The sequence below is a fragment of the Cydia splendana genome, chromosome 2 (assembly GCF_910591565.1).
Source record: "Cydia splendana chromosome 2, ilCydSple1.2, whole genome shotgun sequence".
Taxonomy (NCBI): domain Eukaryota; kingdom Metazoa; phylum Arthropoda; class Insecta; order Lepidoptera; family Tortricidae; genus Cydia; species Cydia splendana.
This window is the reverse complement of record NC_085961.1, coordinates 14,292,237-14,312,572: the sequence shown is the minus strand read 5'-3', so window position 1 is coordinate 14,312,572 and position 20,336 is coordinate 14,292,237. Positions and strand designations below refer to the sequence as shown.

Sequence of the window (20,336 nt, the reverse complement as noted above, 5' to 3'; positions counted from 1 at the left end):
AGTTCCACTTTTCAGATTTTTTCCTCTATATACACCTAATAGTCTACCTTGATGCCAAATTTCAAGTTTCTAGGTCATCTGGAAGTGGGTTAGGTTTATGATCTATATGTCAGTCAGTCACAAAAATGCCGGTTTTTAACCGTTAATTAATCAGTAACTGTTTGAGCTACGTTTATGAAATTTTGTATTTTGGACAAGCTTAGGGGCTTTAATACATGTGCCAAATTTCATTAGTGTAGGTTGAGTAGGTTTCAAGTTGTGAAGGGGTCAAAAGTAGCTCGAAATGGTTCGTGTAATATTACACACGGTTGCTGCGTCGCCAGTTCCTTTTTCTTTGAACTTGGCTGGACACGCTACCGCGTGTCTAGATATGACCGTACAGTATACGCACTCCAGGAGGCATTTTGCGAGCACATCTACTAAGGTTTAAAAATATATTTTAATTTACGAGTAGACTTTCTTAGTCGGTACATATTTACTTGTGTAGACCCGTTTATAAATGTTTTCAAAACGCGAAAGTTTTAAATATTATATTAGGTACATATTTGTATCTTACTTAGTACGAGTATTTACCCCTTTATCATGGTAATATCGTAACATCAAAATCAAATTAATTTTATTTGATTTACATAATATACTTACATAAACCTCTTAATCTCTTTGTAGCGATGTAGGGTTTCCTTCAACGTTTCTATCACCTCTGTAAGCTTTGGAATATAATGTCAGCTGAGATCGAAATGATTGGCGTGGAGTTTACTGAAAAGCCTACAATTATACCTTTTAACGTAGACGGATAAATATAGATCTGTTATTGCGACCACCTTATGTTAAGCAAATAAACTGTAAGGATTCTTTGTTCAATAAAGGTTAAGTAAATAAAATACATTGTTCATATAATTACCCCAAATTTTAAACATTCTAGACATATAAGTTACCTAAAATTTGTGTTTCGGGGTTAAGCAAAGTTTTTTAATAATCTCAGAAAGAAATATTAGAATGCTGTAGTATAATCCCCGTTAAAATAAAGTACTAAAGTTTTTTAGCGACAGTAGGGACCCACCAATTATTAATCATAGCAAAGTACCAGAATCGAAAGTTCGTAAATAACCGGAGGCTGCGCGCAGGCGCGGAGGCTGCTGCGCTGTAGTGGGGAGCAGAGGTTGTACTCCGCGCGTGCAAAGTGCCCGCGTCGCGCAGTGCCTGAAGGATGAAGTGAATCGTGTTCAGTGAGTGATAAAGTGATGAGTGCGTTCGTGTGAAATACCGGGTAAGTGGATTTTTTAACCGTGTTTTTTTATTTATAAAAATCAAGCGTGAAGTGTTAAAGCCTGAGCTTATAAAACGGCGCGAACGGTTGATTTATTACGTAAAGTTTTTGGAAGTTTCCTGTTAAAAAGACTCTAAAAGAAAACAATATCTTCTTTCTGTTTATACTATCTCATTAACTTAATAACATTATTTTTGTAAATAATGCGTTAAAATTTCTGAAGACTTTTGGTTTTAAGCGACAAGGGTAATGTACATTTGAAGAGCTTAAAAATATTGCAAATAGAATGACATCATAAGAGAGGTGCATATTAATGTTTTATCATTCTTATTAAATTGGATTGGATTGAATAAAAAAAATTAAAATTGGAGATACGAATGGTGACGTAAATATCTAAAATACGCCTAAATAGATCTTAATAAAAAAAGGATAACTTTATTGTAGTTACTTTATTTACTAGCAAAGTTTATTTTCCACTTGGCTGGTGGTTTCATGGCGAACCAAAGAAACATAGTAGGTCCATATACCTATAGATTTCAGTTTGTAATTGAGGTGCCGAGCAACGGCAAGATACTATATTGCACTAACTGCTTAGAATCGGAAAACTTTAATGAGAATTCCTTGTTAGTAACATATCACACAAGCTCATAATAATAAAATTACAATTTAAAATGGAGCTATAGTAATACGCATAATAAAAAAAAATCGATCCAACAATCTTCCAAAATCACCTTTGTATGAAAACCCCTCTCACCCCAAATACGAGGCACTACGGGGTGAGGTGGGTTTTCCTCTTTATCGTCAAAGTTATGAAATGGAACTACCCAAAATAAAATAAAAACTAAAATACAAACGTCCGGAACACTTATTATATATGTTGCAGTCAAAAGTGTGAACTGGTCAAAAGAACTTTTAACCGACAAAAACAGGCAAAACTGCTTTTGACTGAGCATGTTGGTCAAAAGTGGTTTTACCTGAAAATCATACCTATTTCTGGCAGCAGTTTCGTTTTTAGGGCGTAGCAAAAAAAAAATAAACCTAACCTACCTATCTCTGGGAACAGTTTAGTTTTTAGGGCGTAGCAAAAAAAAATAACCCTAACCTACCTATTTCTGCGAGTACTTTTGACTGATAGTAACAGTCACAATTATTATTAAACTATTTTCAGGTAAAACTACTTTTGAAGTTTTGACCAACATGCTCAGTCAAAAGCAGTTTTGCCTGTTTTTCTCGGTTAAAAGTTCTTATGACCAGTTCACACTTTTGACTGCGACATATACACCACTTAGTTTTCATAATGTAAAAATAAAATGTTATCGAGGTTTGAATTTCAGTTTTGACCCTACTCACCCCATTTTACGGTAATGTAGAGACTGAGACGATTTTGATTGCCGGTCACGAGTCGCTATTTTACTTCTACGAAATAAAAATATAAAACGCTGTTGTGTCGTATAACTCTTAATTAAATTTAACGGAATTTCGCGAGAAACTTTATTTCTACTCATCATTTCAGTCTATAATAGGATAAAAAAATGTGGTTACTGAGTAAATACCTGCCTATACATATTAATGTCTACGGCTAAACTAACTCTAACTTCGAAAAGCTAATTAACAAAAGACTTCTGACTTTCAATGGACCTTTGGCCTGCTTGTACCTAACTAGTAGTGTATGTATAGGTACAGCTACGTAAGTTTATAAATCGGGCCTTAATAGCGTTCACTTACTTTTTTATTTGGTTTGACGTTTCCATCGTGACATAACGTTCTTGGTCGCAGGCTGGGCAGACTGGTGAGGAATTGTATCTACATCTTCTATGAGTCTGATTTTTATTTTCACGGAATTCATGTAAATTTTTGCAGCGTTCACGATATTTAAACTTTCCACAGTTCCATATTTATAAGAATATAGATAATAACTGCAATAAAATTTACTATCATGATCAAATGCGTGAGCCTAGGTCTCTATTTTTAACCAATAAGGGAACACCCTTAGCGGTTAAAAATAGAGACCTAGGCTCACGCTCGGTGTGGTAACAACCACGATCGATCGATATCGACGTCCACATGGAACAGTCGACGTTGATCGATAGTTTCTACCTGGACAAATCGATCGATCGACGTCGACATGGAACAGTCGACATTCCATGAGCAGTCACGATAGCCTCAAAGAGGAAAGGGGACGACCGCTTCTCCGTATAAATTAGTCCCCATTTCTGGATATTGAGGTTACCTATGGAAATCATTTTAACATAATTTGAGGAACGCGCTGACGCATTGGGCAAATGTAGTATTGAACTTATAGTCTGCATCTTTAGGTATTTAAATAAAAGTAAACAAACAATTTCTACATTTTCGGGTAATTACAACATTTATTGGTTAACCAACCAAATACAAAATCGCCTGGACCAGTCACTGAACGACCTGACTTTATCTACATTATTTCCGTACAGCGGGAAGAAGTTGACAAACGGCAGGAAAAAATTGAAGAAATTTGAACTTTATGTAATTTTATTTTAAGTTCAAATTTCTTCAATAAAATATCTCGAGTTATCAGCTTCTTCCCGCCGTGTACGGATTTGATCGTGTAATGTTTTAATCTACCCTCAACTGGCTTAAGGAGCCATTTGAGGGTAGATTTTGTTTACTTTTATTTAAATACCTAAAGATACAGAGTAACTATAGGCCTTTTCCAACGCTCACGTCGTCTAATGTCAGCGTCGCAGTTTTTATTATGTTTTTTCCATGTAATCGGCTCAGCGGCAATCGACAATAGATTGGTCTTTATTATTACACTCATGCTAAGTTTCCGGTATGCATAGCACGAGTGCGCCGAGACAGTGTATCGCGCGCGAGATAGACTATCTACCCGTTTCAGTTATAAAAAGACCGGGAAGCTATTTCGAACTTACATTTTGATGTCAAAACGATTTAATGTAATTTTTTTTATCATACGCCCCTCTCTCTTTCACTCGCTCCATTACATGCGCGAACAAGTAGGTACTTACAAGCGAAATGCACGCGCGAATGATAAAAAATTACATAATATTGATATCAAAATGTATGTTTGATTTGGCATCCGACCTACCTCGCGCGTGAGATAGGTACTATCGCGGTACACTCGTTTTTAGGGTTCCGTACCTCAAAAGGAAAAAACGGGACCCTTATAGGATCACTCGTGCGTCTGTCTGTCTGTCTGTCTGTCCGTCTGTCACAGCCTATTTTCTCGGAAACTATTGGACCAATTAAGTTGAAATTTGGTACAAATATGTAAATTAGTTACCCAAAGATGGAAATGTAACGCAAACAAATGAATTTTAAACATGCGGGCACTTTTGAGGGGTAAATGAGAAAGTTCAAAAATAAAGTTTTTAAAACTATATCGTGTTATATATCAAATGAAAGAGCTCATCTTGAGAATATCAAATATATTTTTATTATAATTTTAAAATACATAAGTTAGATGTTATTTAAGAAAATAGCCAAAAAATGACCATTCCCCCCTTTATCTCCGAAACTACTCGGTCTAGAATTTTGAAAAAAATACACAAAATAGTTATTTACCTATAGATGACAGGAAAACCTATTAGAAATGTGCAGTCAAGCGTGAGTCGGACTTAATGTACGGAACCCTAGAAACGCGAGTCCGACTCGCACTTGGCCGGTTTTATTTAAATCTACAGGATCATTACCAAATAGGTAACTACGTATTTAAATATTTATTTCTCTTAAAATACCACATAGCCTACTCGTAATTTTACTGTAGGTACTTTCATTAAATAAGCTGTTTACTTGCAATACACAGAAAAAGCTTTCGCTCTCTGATCTTTTATCATGCTCCTAAAATTTTATTATCAGGCACGGCTGTCCGCGGGGTAATAAAAATATGCTCCAAATTTCGTAGGAATTTTCAGATAATGGGTTGTGACAGGAACGTAATAACAGGATTTGGTGAGGATATTGTAGCATAAACAACACAGGCTTAATAAGTTAGCCATCTGTACATATAATTATTGTTTTCATCTGAATTTAAAATTGACTTTTCATAGTCCATTATCAGGGGTTGTGAACCTAGGACCATTCGCTTCATGTAAGTACATTTTATTTTAACAGTGAAATGCTAGTTAGTATTAGGTTGTACTAGCTATAAAAACTTTTGCCTTTAGGGTAATGAGAAATAGGGCCGGATTTTTCCGGCCGACTCAGATTTCTATGTTAAAAAAAAAAAAAAAAAAAATAACAGTGAAATGTAATATTCCTGTCTATTTGTAGGTACCTACCCGTCTCGTCTAGTATCAAAATACTAAGTTTAGAAAATACTAAGACCAGGACCCAGGACCAGCTACGGACTTCAAGACACATTTTACGAAATAAATCAGGAAAGCAGGAAGATATTCATGCAAATATTTAAACAAGGACGTTCTATGATTTTTTTTGCATATTGAAATCATTGAAATGCAAAGATTATTAGGTACAATTTGAAACGGTAAAGTCGTACTTTTCCAAAATTGTTCACGATCTCTGATCTCTGGGAGAAATTAAAAGGAAAAAAAATGTCTGATAAAGGAATCAATTAGATCTCTTTAAGAATCCGCAGCAAGCTCGTTTCGCAAACAAGCATGCAAGTTTTTCGTTCTCATTTTAAAACTATGTGTTGGATTGTGATGAATACAAGTTACGTGTCATTTGAAAATCAAAAATATTATACTTATTGGTTTTTGTAAAGTTTTGTTACATTGGGATCAAATTTTTATAACCCAATTATGCTTGTGTCAGAAGACTCAGTTCAATTACAAGAAAGCAAGAGTAGAAACCAATAGTGTGTGTGAATTTATTTAAAAAACTAAATCCAAATAATACTTAGCAAGATAATTACAATTCTCCTTAACTATAAGTATTTGATCCGTCTAAGCGCCACTTGCACCGACCCACTAAACCGTTAACCCAGTATCAAATTGTACTGGTAACCATAGTAACTCCAGGTTTAACCCGTTAATCCCGGGTTAGTGATTGGTGCAAGTGACCCTTAGTAGTGCGCGGTAAGGTTTGCTAGCAATTTTAATATGTTTTATGTAGTGACTCAGGGTATCTTTATCCATATTATAATCATCTTCCTAGCGTTGATCCGGCTTTTTGCCACGGCTCACAATCTGGGATGATCTGGGCAACTAATCCAGAGAATTGGCGTAGATAGGCAATAGTTTTTACGAAAGTTACTGCTATTTGACCTTTCAACCCAGAGGGGAAACAGGGCTTTATTAGGATAATTCCGGTTTCCTCGCAATGATTTCCTTCACCGAAAAGGGACTGGTAAACAATATCAAATGAAAATGTTAGAAAATCTCATTTATAGGAGCTGGAGTTTGTATCCGCGACCTCCGGATTGAAAACGCTACCTATATGTATTAAGATTACCGATACCTACCTTACCGCAGTCGGGGTTTTTAATTAATTTAATTAAAGTTTTAATGATTTGGGAGCGTTTAGCAACAGCAGTGAGATTCTTTATTTAACAACCATGCAACAGTCCTATTTTTAACAAGACGGAACGGGCACCAAAATAAAAGGGTGTGATATTACGTAAACTTATAGCGAAAACGAGTTAGTCAAGCGATCGGTCACCGAAGTCGATGATGGATGGGACAAATTCTTGGGTGAAGATATGACCCACAAAATTGAGCATGATATGTCACTTCTATGATTACATATGTATGTATCTATATATGACACAGTTACGCGAACGAACACCTGAGTGCCTTTAAAAATCATGCAAATGTTTTAACTGCTCTTGACATACCTTCTAACTAGCCAGCTTTGCCTCAAGGGGTGTCTAAACGGGTGTTTAAACAAATTCGTTTATGTATGTAGATTAATGTAAGCACTTCTTTGACAGTTAGGTATATTGACACTGCTATTTTTAGTAGAAAAAATAGCTTATGTTTGTGAGAACACATGTTTTTAACGCAACTCGGGAATTTTCATCGAGTTGTCAAATAATCGTAGTTAGAGTGCATTTTTGAAGGCAAAATTTCCACACCAAGTAGACGTGGATAATGTTGATAGAAACTTCAGACATCTTTACCGGGGATCAAAAGGTGCAAAAAACCATATTTATTTTGAAGGACCAATTCAACGACACCCCACATCAAAGGGTTAAAAAGAAAAAAAATAGGCTAAAAGCATTTTTATACTTTTTATTTTACCACTTTGTCGGCATGAATGTTTAATATATCCATGGCAAATTTCAGCTTTCTAGCACTAATGATCACGGAGCTCGGAGCATAGCCGCGGACTGACAGACAAACAGACGGACAAGGATACGGCGAAACTATAAGTGTTCCTAGTTGACTACAGAATAGTGTCCAAGTTAAATTAATGTACAAATGCAACGGAGCTATGCTATTAGGTATAAATTTAAAAATTGATGCGCGAAAAATATATGCGACGCTCATTGAGGCATATTTAACAAGGCTACGAGTATTCTTGATGTTTTGCGCCCACTGTTGTGTAAAATAAAAACAAATGGCCGCATATTATTAAAATTTTCATCAGCGGTAATTGTAACTACACTTAACTGAGACTCAGTTAAGTGTAGTTACAATTAGTTACTCAGTTACTGAGTAATGCGACGTCTACAATTTTTATTTTATATAATTAGAATAATGGAGATTCCACAGCCGTTGTAGTAGGCATCAAAGGCAGTTGAAAATAGTGCACAGTTTATTCAAGTTAAAGTTTATACATTCTGAGTACTAAAATACATACAGGGTGTCCCTAGCCATTGGAAAGCCTAGCCGAAATGTACATATGCATTAGGGTATTTAGAACCAGTATACAAAGTATCATAACAATCGGTGTAGCGGTTACGAAGAAATTAACAAATTACGATTTTTTTACTTTGGAGCAACCTGTATGTGTTAGTAGCTCCTGAGGTAATAAATAGTATGAAACCTTCTTCGACCGTTTTGATTATCTTTTTTATTTATGACATTAATAAGATTCTGACTTTTGACAAATGTCATCATTGCCGCACATTTTCAAACAAATTGTCAAAAGCACTGCCAATGATTAATACAGTATGTTTCTTTTTGTTGTCGATTATTGGAAATAACTTTTGTTTGATTTTTTTTTTTTCTTTTGTTCTAATTAAAAAAAATATTACCGTTAGAGCATTTTTGAGAAGTAACCCTACGTGGGATTTTAGGGTTTGTCCAATGGCTAAGGTCACCCTGTATATTAGAAATACATGAAATCTTCCAATAAAACGTGTTAGTGAATAGCGACTTAAATAACGCGTTGAAATGAAAAAATGGTGGGCAACGAATACATATTAGGTACGTTCTTTAATCTACTACACTACTACACTACGACAAACATTCGTTTTTTGTATTGTAGGGAAGCGAGGCCCTCACTTATGTCACTCATATGTCATTTCATTAAAAACGAATGTGTAACTTAGAGATTTATAAGTCCACTTTTTATAGATAACATAACCTCGAGGAGGCTTAAAATCATTGTTATACGTAAAACTTGCACACCGATACCATCATTTTCTAAAAAGAAGGCCGGACTACCATTTATATGACCAATTCATATTTGACACCACGGAAACACCAATACCCATGTTTTAAAATACTGCGCATCAAGCATCGTTAATCCTTCAGGATGTCACCAAGCCAACGACGTGACCAAACGGCCATTATCTATAAAATTGAACGAGCACAAATGACTCGTACACGTGTCTACAGGGGCACAATTTCACATCGCGATTTCACAACTTGTCCGCCATATTGTGCGTCATACAGTTGAATTTTGATGCTACCACAGAATTTGACCATTTGCTGGTGGTATTAACGCTTTTAAAACAACCTATGGCCAATCACAAGCTGTAATTTCAAAAATAATTGTATTATTTATTATTGTATAGATTTTTTTGTGTGTAAGTTTTTAGTTATAGTTTTGTAATACCCTAACAGGGTCTCATGTTGCGCCATAATATTGTAAGTTTCCATCTGTATTTATTTGTACCAACATGAACGCAATAAAGATATTATGATTATGATTTGAAAATGTGCTTCCTGCGTAACGTTTGTTTTTCACCAACGGCGGATTAATTGAAACATACCCTTTATAATTTCGTTTAATTGTTATGCCAGTTGCAGGTTCCGTAGATATTTGGATAAATATTGAGACTTCGAACTTAATTAGTATTTTATGTTCCCATCCATTCAACGTATTGTTTTGATAATACAAATATGTTAATACTCTACGAATCATAATTAACATATATAGTCTGTAAAAAAGTAATAAACAATTTGTAAATTTTTGGGTACTTATAACATTTATTGGTTAACCGACCTAATACAAAACTGCCTGGACCAGTCACTGAACGACCTGACTTTAACCTTTAACCTACATTATTTGATTGTGTAATGATAAGATTTTGTTTACTTTTATTTAAATACCTAAAGATACAGATTATAGTTAGTTATTAAAACATTTGGTGAAGGAAAACATCGTGAGGAAACCGGACAATTAATCCTAGTTTACCCTCTGGATTGAAAGGTCAGATAGCAGTCGCTTTCGTAAAAACTAGTGCGTAGGCACGCCAATTCTTGGGATTAGTTGCCAAGCGGATCCCAGGCTCCCATGAGCCGTGGCAAAATACCGAAACAACGCGAGGAAGATGATGAGGTATTAAAACATTAAAAAAATTACCCAAAAATATTGCAACCGCTAAATGACAACATAGGTAGATACCTAAGTTAAACTGTCAGGTGTTTATTTTCTTTATAATCATGTCTACGACGCCGTTTTTAAACCACATAAATTCAAAGGATCTCTAAAACGGTCTTCAAATGTTAACCTTCATTTACAGCCCCAAATTATACCCTGTGTCACGTTAACGGTAAACGTGAGGAGAATAAAAATATCGTATTTTTTACGGTAAATGTAGGTGTTTTTAACATTTGGCGCGTAAATTGATATATTCGGATGTTGTGAGTTTAAAATTTTGCTACAAATTTCATACAAGAATATTGAAAATAAACCCTCAGAAATAGCAATTGTGTTTGTATACAAAATCTTTAGCCAACATTTATAGAGATATAAACTCAAAAGGAAGCAAGTGAAATAAAATAATATGAATTAGTAAGTACCTAACATAGTAATAGCTAACTAACTAGCTACATGAAAAATCAATCAAATCTATTTGTATTAAATTCTATTTTTTTGCAGAGCAGCAGCATATATTTTATACTAAAGTCGGTGGTAAAAGGCCCGCCTGATAGTATGCGTTAACCGTATCCTGTAGACGCCTGCAGCTCGGCTTCAGGGTGCGTAGCTAACATGCAATCGTTAACGCTCCGTAGCGAACGAAACGCAACTGTCACTGTGGAAGAGTGATAGAGAGAGATGCTGTGGAGAGATGACTACGATACGCTACGGAGCGTGCGATTCGCGTTGCCGACTATTTGAAAACCTGTACTGTCCTGTTTTGAAGAACCTCATGCTGTAGTCCCTAAAGAAAACTTTGGCAGGGAGCTCACAGCCGAATCCGCGGCATTCCGCTTAAAACACACAGTGTACGATTATTTAGGTTTAACCCATGTTAATGGGAGTGAAACATGGGCTATGACGCAGAGCCATGTCCGATCTGTCCAAGTCGCCGAAATGAAGATGCTTCGGTGGATGTGCGGGGTAACGAGGCTCGATAAGATAGTGGAGAGAAAAGACCAGTAAAGCAGACCCCACAATCAGATGGGAATAATAATGCTGAGGAGAGAGAGAACCCATCTTATCGGCTAAGACGAGTTAGAGTTAGGACCAGTTAATGGTTTGGAGCTTAAATTATAATGAAAAATCTATGTTGAATAATAAGATAGGAACTCTACAGTCTACACTTAGCAATATCCCGACTTGATTTTGGCCAGACATTTTATTAAACGCTTTGTGATTTTCATATTTACAATTTTTACTCTGTAAATAATTTGTAATAAACGTTGCACTATTTCAAAAAAATAACTTTTAGACATAGATGCAATATTTTCTTTTCTCTACTGTTCATGAACAAGTAAGCATTTTTATTTACATATTTACGCTACGAAGAAAGTGCTATAGCGGTCCTTGCTATTATCTCAGGAAGACGACCGTGCATGGATAGTGTCACTATTTATTACATAATTGCCTTTGGTATAAAATAATTGGACATGACCCGAACTAATTATTTAAGTTGTGATTGTCCTTATGTCTGGGAACGTATTTTGGGAAGGAAATATGTATAACAAAAGCCCATGTTTTTGTGTTAGCCGTAAATACCTACTTATCGTCTTTTTATTCTATCTGGCGGCCCTAGAGACTACTAATGACCGGTTGTTATTCTGCTCCCATTGTGCACTCAAGTACAGAAATAAGTAATTGTGGAAACTTTGTGAATATAGTCTGGATAAAGCTTGTAGGAAGTTCTTTCGGTGAGCTTTGTTTAGTTGGGACTTTTATTAATTTTTCCTATTTCTTGTGAACAAACGCTGCACGTTTTCATTGGTTTAGAAATGATAGATATAGTGACATTTGAGTATAGAAGTATTAGTAGTAATACACTTTTTTTAGGGTTCCGTAACTCAAATATATTTGACCCCCTGCCAATAAATTTCTGTGCAGGGGTATCAGTTATCTCTGCAGCTAACTATACAAGGTGGAAAAATCGAGTGCCACATGGATGGCAACTACCTTAAATATTGTAAATAAATAGCACATTTTGTGTAAAGGAGACTTTCCTTTGTTTTTAAAAACAATAAATTCTGAATTTAAGGATTTATGAAAAATCGCTTGCCTCAGTCGGGACTCGAACCGGTCAAATGTGTTAATTTTCAATTTTCATGGCCTTCCGTTATTCTGATTGTATTTGTTATTTAGAGAAAAATTAACCTTATCAGTAACCCTTTCAATCTGCATCATAAAATATGGCACGTTATTTTTTGTCACATTTGACCAGTTCGAGTCCCGACTGAGGCAAGCGATTTTTCATAAATCCTTTAATGCAGAATTTATTGTTTTTAAAAACAAAGGAAAGTCTCCTTTACACAAAATGTGCTATTTACCTACAATATTTAAGGTAGTTGCCATCCATGTGGCACTCGATTTTTCCACCTATATTATATTAGATGAAAATAGCTGATTACCTAAAGTTTGGTTTCGCAGTTATATTCGAATTAATCAAGGCTCAGGCTTTAACCACCTGATTATTACAAATAAACGGATTTGCGTTTAGAAAAAGGATATCTGTACTTCCAATGCCCTATCCAATGTAAATCAGGTATAGTTCATTCCTGACAAATGCGAGGTTATCCCCGTCGCCGGGTTAAAAACGGCCGGCCCAGCATCCATCACGATTGTTTGGGAACAATTCCAATGATTTATTGCGCGTACTCGGGAATTTTCCCCGACTATTGACGTATCGGCCGCGACCACTGTACACAGATTTAGAACAGTAAAACATTGTCACAATTGTACCACAACAACGGTAGAATTTATTTAGATTTAGAGCACACTATTTATAAACACCAAAAAGCCGCTCCCATAGAATGGATTGGATGTAACACTCTTATCTTAAATAAACAAACTGAAATAACATGAAACTTGACATGTCTTAATGTCTGGTATTAGTTTAAGCTGCTAATAATTTCAATAAAATTAAAATAGACTGTGTATAAGTTTTGTACGTAGAAAACGTTTAGTTTTCTATTTTTTACTCTCTTTTAAGTTTAAGTAGGTAAATGAATATACAGATGTCGTGCATAATTATTTTCCATCGTATTTTCACGGAAACGTACGAACGTGTCTTGCTATCTCAGTCAGTCTCGGTACAAAAAGTACTGAGGTTGACTGAACTACTTCAGTTCTACAAATACGAACGTTTTCGAGAAAATACGATGGAAAACAATTATGCACTACCTACATCTGTACACTTGACAACAATGATATTCATTGAACGGTGAAGCTTATCTGCCACTCAATACTCATGATTAAGTACTGTTATTATATGTGTGCTAGTACTAGGCTTTATACTTATGTATGTATTTATACGGCAACGATGTAGGCATCATTTTCACACTTCATATTCGTTACAAATATTGTACAAGTATATGACTGTAGTAAGTGATCATTCCACTATAGAGGTGAGCATGTTTTGCATCATTCTACATGATGTTAGATTATTTAAACTATTGAAAATAAAATATTATAAGTTGTGTGTGTGATGGACATCTTTGTAATTAAAAGTGTGTATTCAAATATTTCTTCTCAAGTTAAAGAACTGATTAGTATTGTAAGTATAGTTCGGTATTCTGAGTAAAAATCCAACTAGCTGGGCATGGTACGTTGGTAATGTTTTATATTCATGTTTGGCTTCCAAGCACTTAATAGGTATGTATTTACTGACTATTTAAGTATATAATAATAATTACTATTTATTTTCCTTATACATTTACTTCATAAGCCTTAATTGGTATGCTAACAAAACAACAAACAAACAAATCAACTTCGGAAATACCAGGGTTTTTTCACGAGGACCGCAAAACACCGTTAATTTATCAGCAACTCGACCAAACTTGTCTGTTTTTACACTGAAATACGTAGCAAAACACGTCATTACCACTCCAGTCCTTCAAATTTATTTACGAGTTCTCCGGGGACAGGTTAGGAAACTTTTGAATTTCATTACGGTACCTCGATGTCGGATAAGGTATGTTATTACTTTCAACATTTGAGTCACTGGTCCCCAAGTAGACGATAATTTCAACCAACATAAAGATCCATGAGACCAGAAGATCATATCAATATCTATTTATCTATCTATATATATTATGTCGGCGGCCGATCGTAAGATCAGGCATATCGTGAAATTCCTAGGCATATCGTGAAACGTGAAAATCTTTGACTCGTTCCCCGAGTCGACGGAGCCCCGCTACGCGGGGCTCCTATTTCTGGGCAGTTTGCCCTTCGGGCATCTGAAGCAACCTAACGAACCTATCCTACCTATGTATTGGTTTAATGTGACTATCGTCAAAACATTACACAGGAACATTACGATCTGCCTGATCTTACGATCGGCCTACGACATATAGATGATGAGAGATGATGATGGTGGTTATGGCTTGGAACGAATCACTGGACTGGATTGAGCTACATAAACCCAAAGTCCTCTCCAACGAGCGACACTATTATCCGCGGATCGTGAGAGAGGCGATTGAAATTAAAAAACACCCTTAAAATTTCAATCGAGAGGCCGGGTACAAATTATCGTCTGTTATTACTTTTGTGGGAATAGGTAATTTAACAATAATTTTATTATAAGAAGTTTATTTGCGCAGCACATTTGCTACACAAATTTCGGCTGAGTGTGACAGTCCGTACCTGCGTATTGGAATTTCAAAATAATTGATCGAAGCAAAATTATACGCCAGTGCTATCTATAGGTACTAAAAATGTGTATTTGTATCCCCAAAACTATGAGTAAAAAATCGTGAAAATAATGTTAAATTTCTAAAGGCGTAAACTTTTCTATTTATAAAAACGACAGCTGTCCTGTGCCGGTACTTACTATTAATTACTTGTGACCCCCCCTGCAGCTGCATAGAAATTTGCAGGGGGGGGTCACTACTGACGTTTCGCAGCCTACTATGACAATATTTCCACGAATGCTTGAGAAAATTTGATTTTCCTTTTTCCAAACTTCTCGTGGATTCAAAAAACGAATTTAGTTACTAAGTCTAAACGTAATGGTTACTGATAGTTATTATGATTGACCCCTCTAGTAATCACATCGCTTTCTATCACTTTACGTAGCCACAAAAACGTAGCATATAGTAAGAATATAGCATATATACTATTATTCTACTTCTCATCCTTCCTTGACTCATACAATTGAATGGGGCCTTTCATCCTAATAGATTACTTTTCCGTGAATGCTCCCGGATCATTCTTTCGCCAAATTTGCTGCCTTACAAAATGAGTAATACGCATTATCAACGTTTTGCTGATACATGTACTCCGTATTGTCGCGATTTTTTAAGAATTCTAAGATTTCCAAAGTTCTTTTTTGACGCATAATGCCAGATATTTTACAAGCTTTTATTTAACTTGCCCTATAAGATAAGTTGTAGTGTGGGTCAAATCTTGGAAGCTAAAATGGTCCCCCATTCCCGATTGAGCTGAAAATTTGCATACAAATTACCTATGCAAATCGGGTGACAATGTAATATTATGGTACCATCGAACTGATCTGATGATCTGAATGAAATTTTTGCAAAAAACTTATCTTTTGTAGCGTTGTAGTTCTCAGTGTCCGGATAGCTGTAAATTGGAAACTCTTTTTAAAGATACGTACCTACATATGTTCCAATTATCGATGCCAAATAAATTATCCATCTTTCAAATGATAAGGGGAAACCGGGGAAAATAGGGATACTAAATATTGAATAAAATAAAAACTAAAATAAACTTATTAAAAGTAGTAATTACCTACCTATTATCTTATTGGCCAAATGACCAAGCAAGCACGTTGATTTATGTCAATTACCTAAAAGTAGTAAGACCTAAGCTCAGCATCAATAGTAGCTGATAAACAATTAACGCTCCAAAAGTATCTGTCATTCTAGAATTCTTAGCCAAGTAGATGAATAATATATATCTACAGTTAGCAGTTAGCTACAGTCTAAAGTACCTGTCACTCTACTTTTTCTTAAACGAGCGAGCGAAGCGAAGCGAAGTTCTTACATTCGACTTGGATCACGCGGCTGGCTAGCGGCACGTCCCGGCATTTCGATGTTTTTAAGCTGAACTGTCAGAAGATAGTTTGATACTCAAGAACTTAAGTAAATTTGTTCTAATTTAATTGAAATTGGGTAAACGTGTAGTTGAGGGCATTATATTTTTGTGATAAAATTATGAGCAGGGTAGAAGAGCTTAGAAGGCCAAAAAGGCTATTCTGGTCATTTTATTTGCAAAAAACATGGTCAAATTTAGTATCAAATTAAAGTGGTCGGCGGAACTTATTATCTTTTCTTTAAGCTATTAGAGAGTAGTAGATACTTTTGATTTGTAGACTGATCCGTTACTTTTGGTGCTGATTGTACTTACTGTACAGTCGATCTCTACAAACAATTAATACGTTACAGTACCTAGTAAAGTAGTTTTCCATTATTTAAATTCAAAATTTGCAAGTCGGTATTGGTTAAATAAATCTTTAATTTATATTTGACAGCAAAACATACTAGTAAATATAAGTAAATAAGATGTTAATGAAATGCTAGGTTGACTCACGCTAGACCGCGCCGTGCCGTACCGAGGCGTCCGACATGTCATTTTCTATGACGGCTGATCGGTGATCACGTGGTGCTTTCCATAGAAAATGAAGCTCCGGTAGCTCCGGTTCGGCCACGGCCCGGTCTAACGTGAGTCATCCATGAAAGAGTCCGATTACAAAACTTAATTACGTAATACAAAACTCCACTAACAAGTCCCAAAGGAAAACTAACACCAGCATTCAAGCGCCCTACACAACGAGGTAGGCAATTGATACACTTTGATCTCCCAAAACACTCTTCTATCTTCTATCATACATATTGAGCTACTGACCCATTTTATTACCGTCATTGTAAATGAGACACGTCCGACAGTTTCTTGGGTCGTTACATTACTTTTAGTAGTTACAGTTATGGAAGGGTAATAATCGAAGGGCTAAGCGATTTCGAACATAACCCAAGATTAAACGGTATTAAGGTTAACGACTAAAGAATTGACCGACGCTTAATTTTCGTGTAACTAGTGTTTAACTCACAGAGAGATTAAATACTAAATGATAATGAATGATTGATTGATGATTAGTAGTACAACCAATGCGTTTGGATTTTCCAGTACAAAAAATTACTTTACTTATAAATACATATATAATATATATGTATAAGTAAAGTACGCTCAAGATTCCATTTTTCGTTCCATTCCATTCCATTTTGGAATCTTTCGCTTGCTCGGGTATTAATATTAGCACGAGCGGTTAAACAACAACTTTGCCCCCTTGTAAAACAAATAACTATTATTTTCAGAGTTGTTTCCCTAGGGGGATAAGATGGGTGTTGTTATGTAGACAGTAATAGAAATGAGAACCAAAACCACAACAAAAGCATGTGTCTAGAAGTAACTAACTTATTATATTGTATTTATTATACATTTATAATACACTGTGTCTCTTAACCAGAAAGATTTCAGCAAGTCTACGCTCAAAACAACCAAAATTCGTATCCAATACCCAAATAGAATGACTAATAGAATATTAACTGTTATTGATACCTATAACATTACTTGGCGCTCTGTTACTTACATATGAGTATCGTCGATAGCTGTTTGTTCTCTAAATAAATATCAATAAATTAATATCACAGTATCTGTATTGTATTAATATATGTATAATTCCAACAGATGTGCACAGATGTTATGCATGCAATAGAGGGATATCAAAACGATGGCAGTTGTCAAATTGTAAATGTTTTTATAAAAGCAACTACGGCAAAATATATACCTAATATATCTATCTTACGCTTTGCTGCGACAAAATGTTTTCCAGTCTACTATAACAAACATTGTTTCCTTGTAATAAAGAAAAGAAATACCGCCATTCACATCAATACTCCAGTCAAAGTTGTCGTTTCTAATACATTTTATCGATAAATTCTATCTGAAATGAAGCCGGAGGGCTAACATAATAAGGGATAACAAATAGCATATTGCTGCCCCAAAAAAAGGCAAAGACATATAAATCTAAGAGTAAAAATGGGCTTGGTTGCCCTTATTATTAAGAATGGGTGACGTTACGCGCAAATGAACCAAGATAAACAATACCAAATACGTTGTCATTTCGCCTGATTAAAAACACGATGCCTTTTGGTTAGTAGGTAGTAGTTATATAAATGTTGTTCGGCAGGATATTTATTTTGCTTTTGAATTTGTGATAAATTGCTTTTGAATTGGTGATAATGACAATAATTTTTAACTATCTTAAGAAACTTTATGTAAGTACTTATGACATACCAAAATAAATCTAAACATTGATTATGTTTTAAGATCCCATCAGCGTGCACACTAGCGCCACTGCTTAATAATCGTGATTATTTAAATTTAACGAAAGATATTTTAAAAAAGGGGACCGCTACGTACTGTATTTTGTATTTAAGTACCTTTTGAATACATCAGACTAGTTTTTATGTTGCTGGATTCATCGATCTATGAACTCGACGGCCACGGAACAAAAACGGCCGTTTTAAGTTTGGGTGCATAGATTGACCAATCCAGCAACATAAAAAACTAGTCCAATATATTCAAAAGGTACTTAAATAAAATATACAGTACGTAGCGGCCCCCTTTTTTAAATATCTTTTGTTAAATTTAACCTTTTGACGCCATGTCAAACACAATTGCTGTCACTCGGACGCCACGTCACCGAAGTGTCAAAACTGAAATTGAACTTTATGCATATGCACGTAGGTCTATATTGCTCTGTGGTCTGTGACCGATTAATCCGTCTTTTTTTAATTCCGATTAATCGGTCATTGGCGTCCAAAAGGTTAAATAATCACGATTATTTAGCAGTGGCGCTAGTGTGCACGTTGATGGGCTCTTAACGCTTTGTTTTTATCGCAACCTAATTTACTTCAGAAGTTTTGGCTCTCTTTCTCATAGAGCATTTCAGAAGTCACTAACTGTCGCCGGCTGTTATTATACTTGCGGCATCGGAAAAGATCGATACCTACCCCGCTCAGTCGGTCGTCTCGTCCACGGAATACATATTAGCTGATATTAGGTTGGGAGCCAACTGAATATGAGGTCTGTTGAAACGCTAAAAAATCTCATTTAATCACACAGCTCTTCTTCTAAAGTATTGTACTTTAAATAAGCTACATGCATGTACCTATACAAAATAAAGAATATAAATTTAAATTTACATTATATTTTTCACTCAAAGGGGTGAATGGAGAAAAATTAAGGGCTTACATAATGCATTGTAAAAAATAAAATACCGAGTATTTTACACGCGGAAAGTGGCGAAGCGATGTTGTTAAAACATGAGTTAATTTTAAGAGCAAAACATACGATTAGTAGAAAATTCCATTTACTTTACTTATATGATATGAAGTGCTGGTGGCCTAGCGGTAAGAGCGTGCGACTTGCAATCTGGAGTTCGCGGGTTCAAACCCCGGCTCGTACCAATGAGTTTTTCGGAACTTATGTACGAAATGTCATTTTGATATTTACCAGTCGCTTTTCGGTGAAGGAAAACATCGTGAGGAAACCGGACTAATCCCAATAAGGCCTAGTTTACCCTCTGGGTTGGAGGGACAGATGGCAGTCGCTTTCGTAAAAACTAGTACCTATGCCAATTCTTAGGATTAGTTGTCAAGCGGACCCCAGACTCCCATGAGCTGTGGCAAAATCCCGGGACAACGCGAGGAAGAAGAAGACTTTACTTATGTAATCAAAATAAATAAAATAAAATAAAGAAAGCTCGTTCGACCGCACAACGCCGTATGATGTGGAGTTACCTAAGATATATTAAATTTTGCGGCTTTTTAAAATGTAGTGGGCGCACTACGCGTACACTCACACTCCCTTAGTTTAGGCCTATATAAGCCCTTACATTATGTTACTCAATACATTATAGATATAAATACTAAGTATAAGCAAGTAGTTTCATGTTAACGTCCAACACTACAAAACTAACTCCTGTTTGGACAGATACTTATCTGACTCATTATTGAATCTCTATTCCTTGCTTTGTTTATAATATTCTAGCTGTGTTTCTGTCGTTGTCATTAAGTAATTGTCGTCTACATTTCAAACAATGGATACCAAAAACCAGCTTCTCCATTTGCAATGGTTTATATAGAATATTATAGACCCGCGGTATTGACGGAACGGATTGGGATCGCGGTCAATCCCCATTGAATGGTCCACTTTAGGCGGAGGTCAGCATAACTCGATATTGTATTTTCAGAAGTCAGTAATACTGGCAACTCTAGGA

General features: G+C 35.6%; 1 protein-coding gene across 2 annotated transcripts in view; it reads left to right on the top strand.

Annotated features, from left to right (window-relative positions):
- Nucleotides 1-1,110: 1,110 nt before the first annotated feature.
- The window catches only part of LOC134804532 (uncharacterized), a 121,108-nt gene continuing 101,882 nt past the window's right edge, over nucleotides 1,111-20,336 (top strand). The window contains exon 1 of one of the 2 annotated variants that reach the window (XM_063777638.1): nucleotides 1,111-1,267. The gene's annotated coding sequence lies outside the window, so the exon portion shown is untranslated. Of the gene's footprint in view, nucleotides 1,272-20,336 lie in introns of both variants that reach the window. The other variant, XM_063777628.1, reaches the window with a different exon arrangement.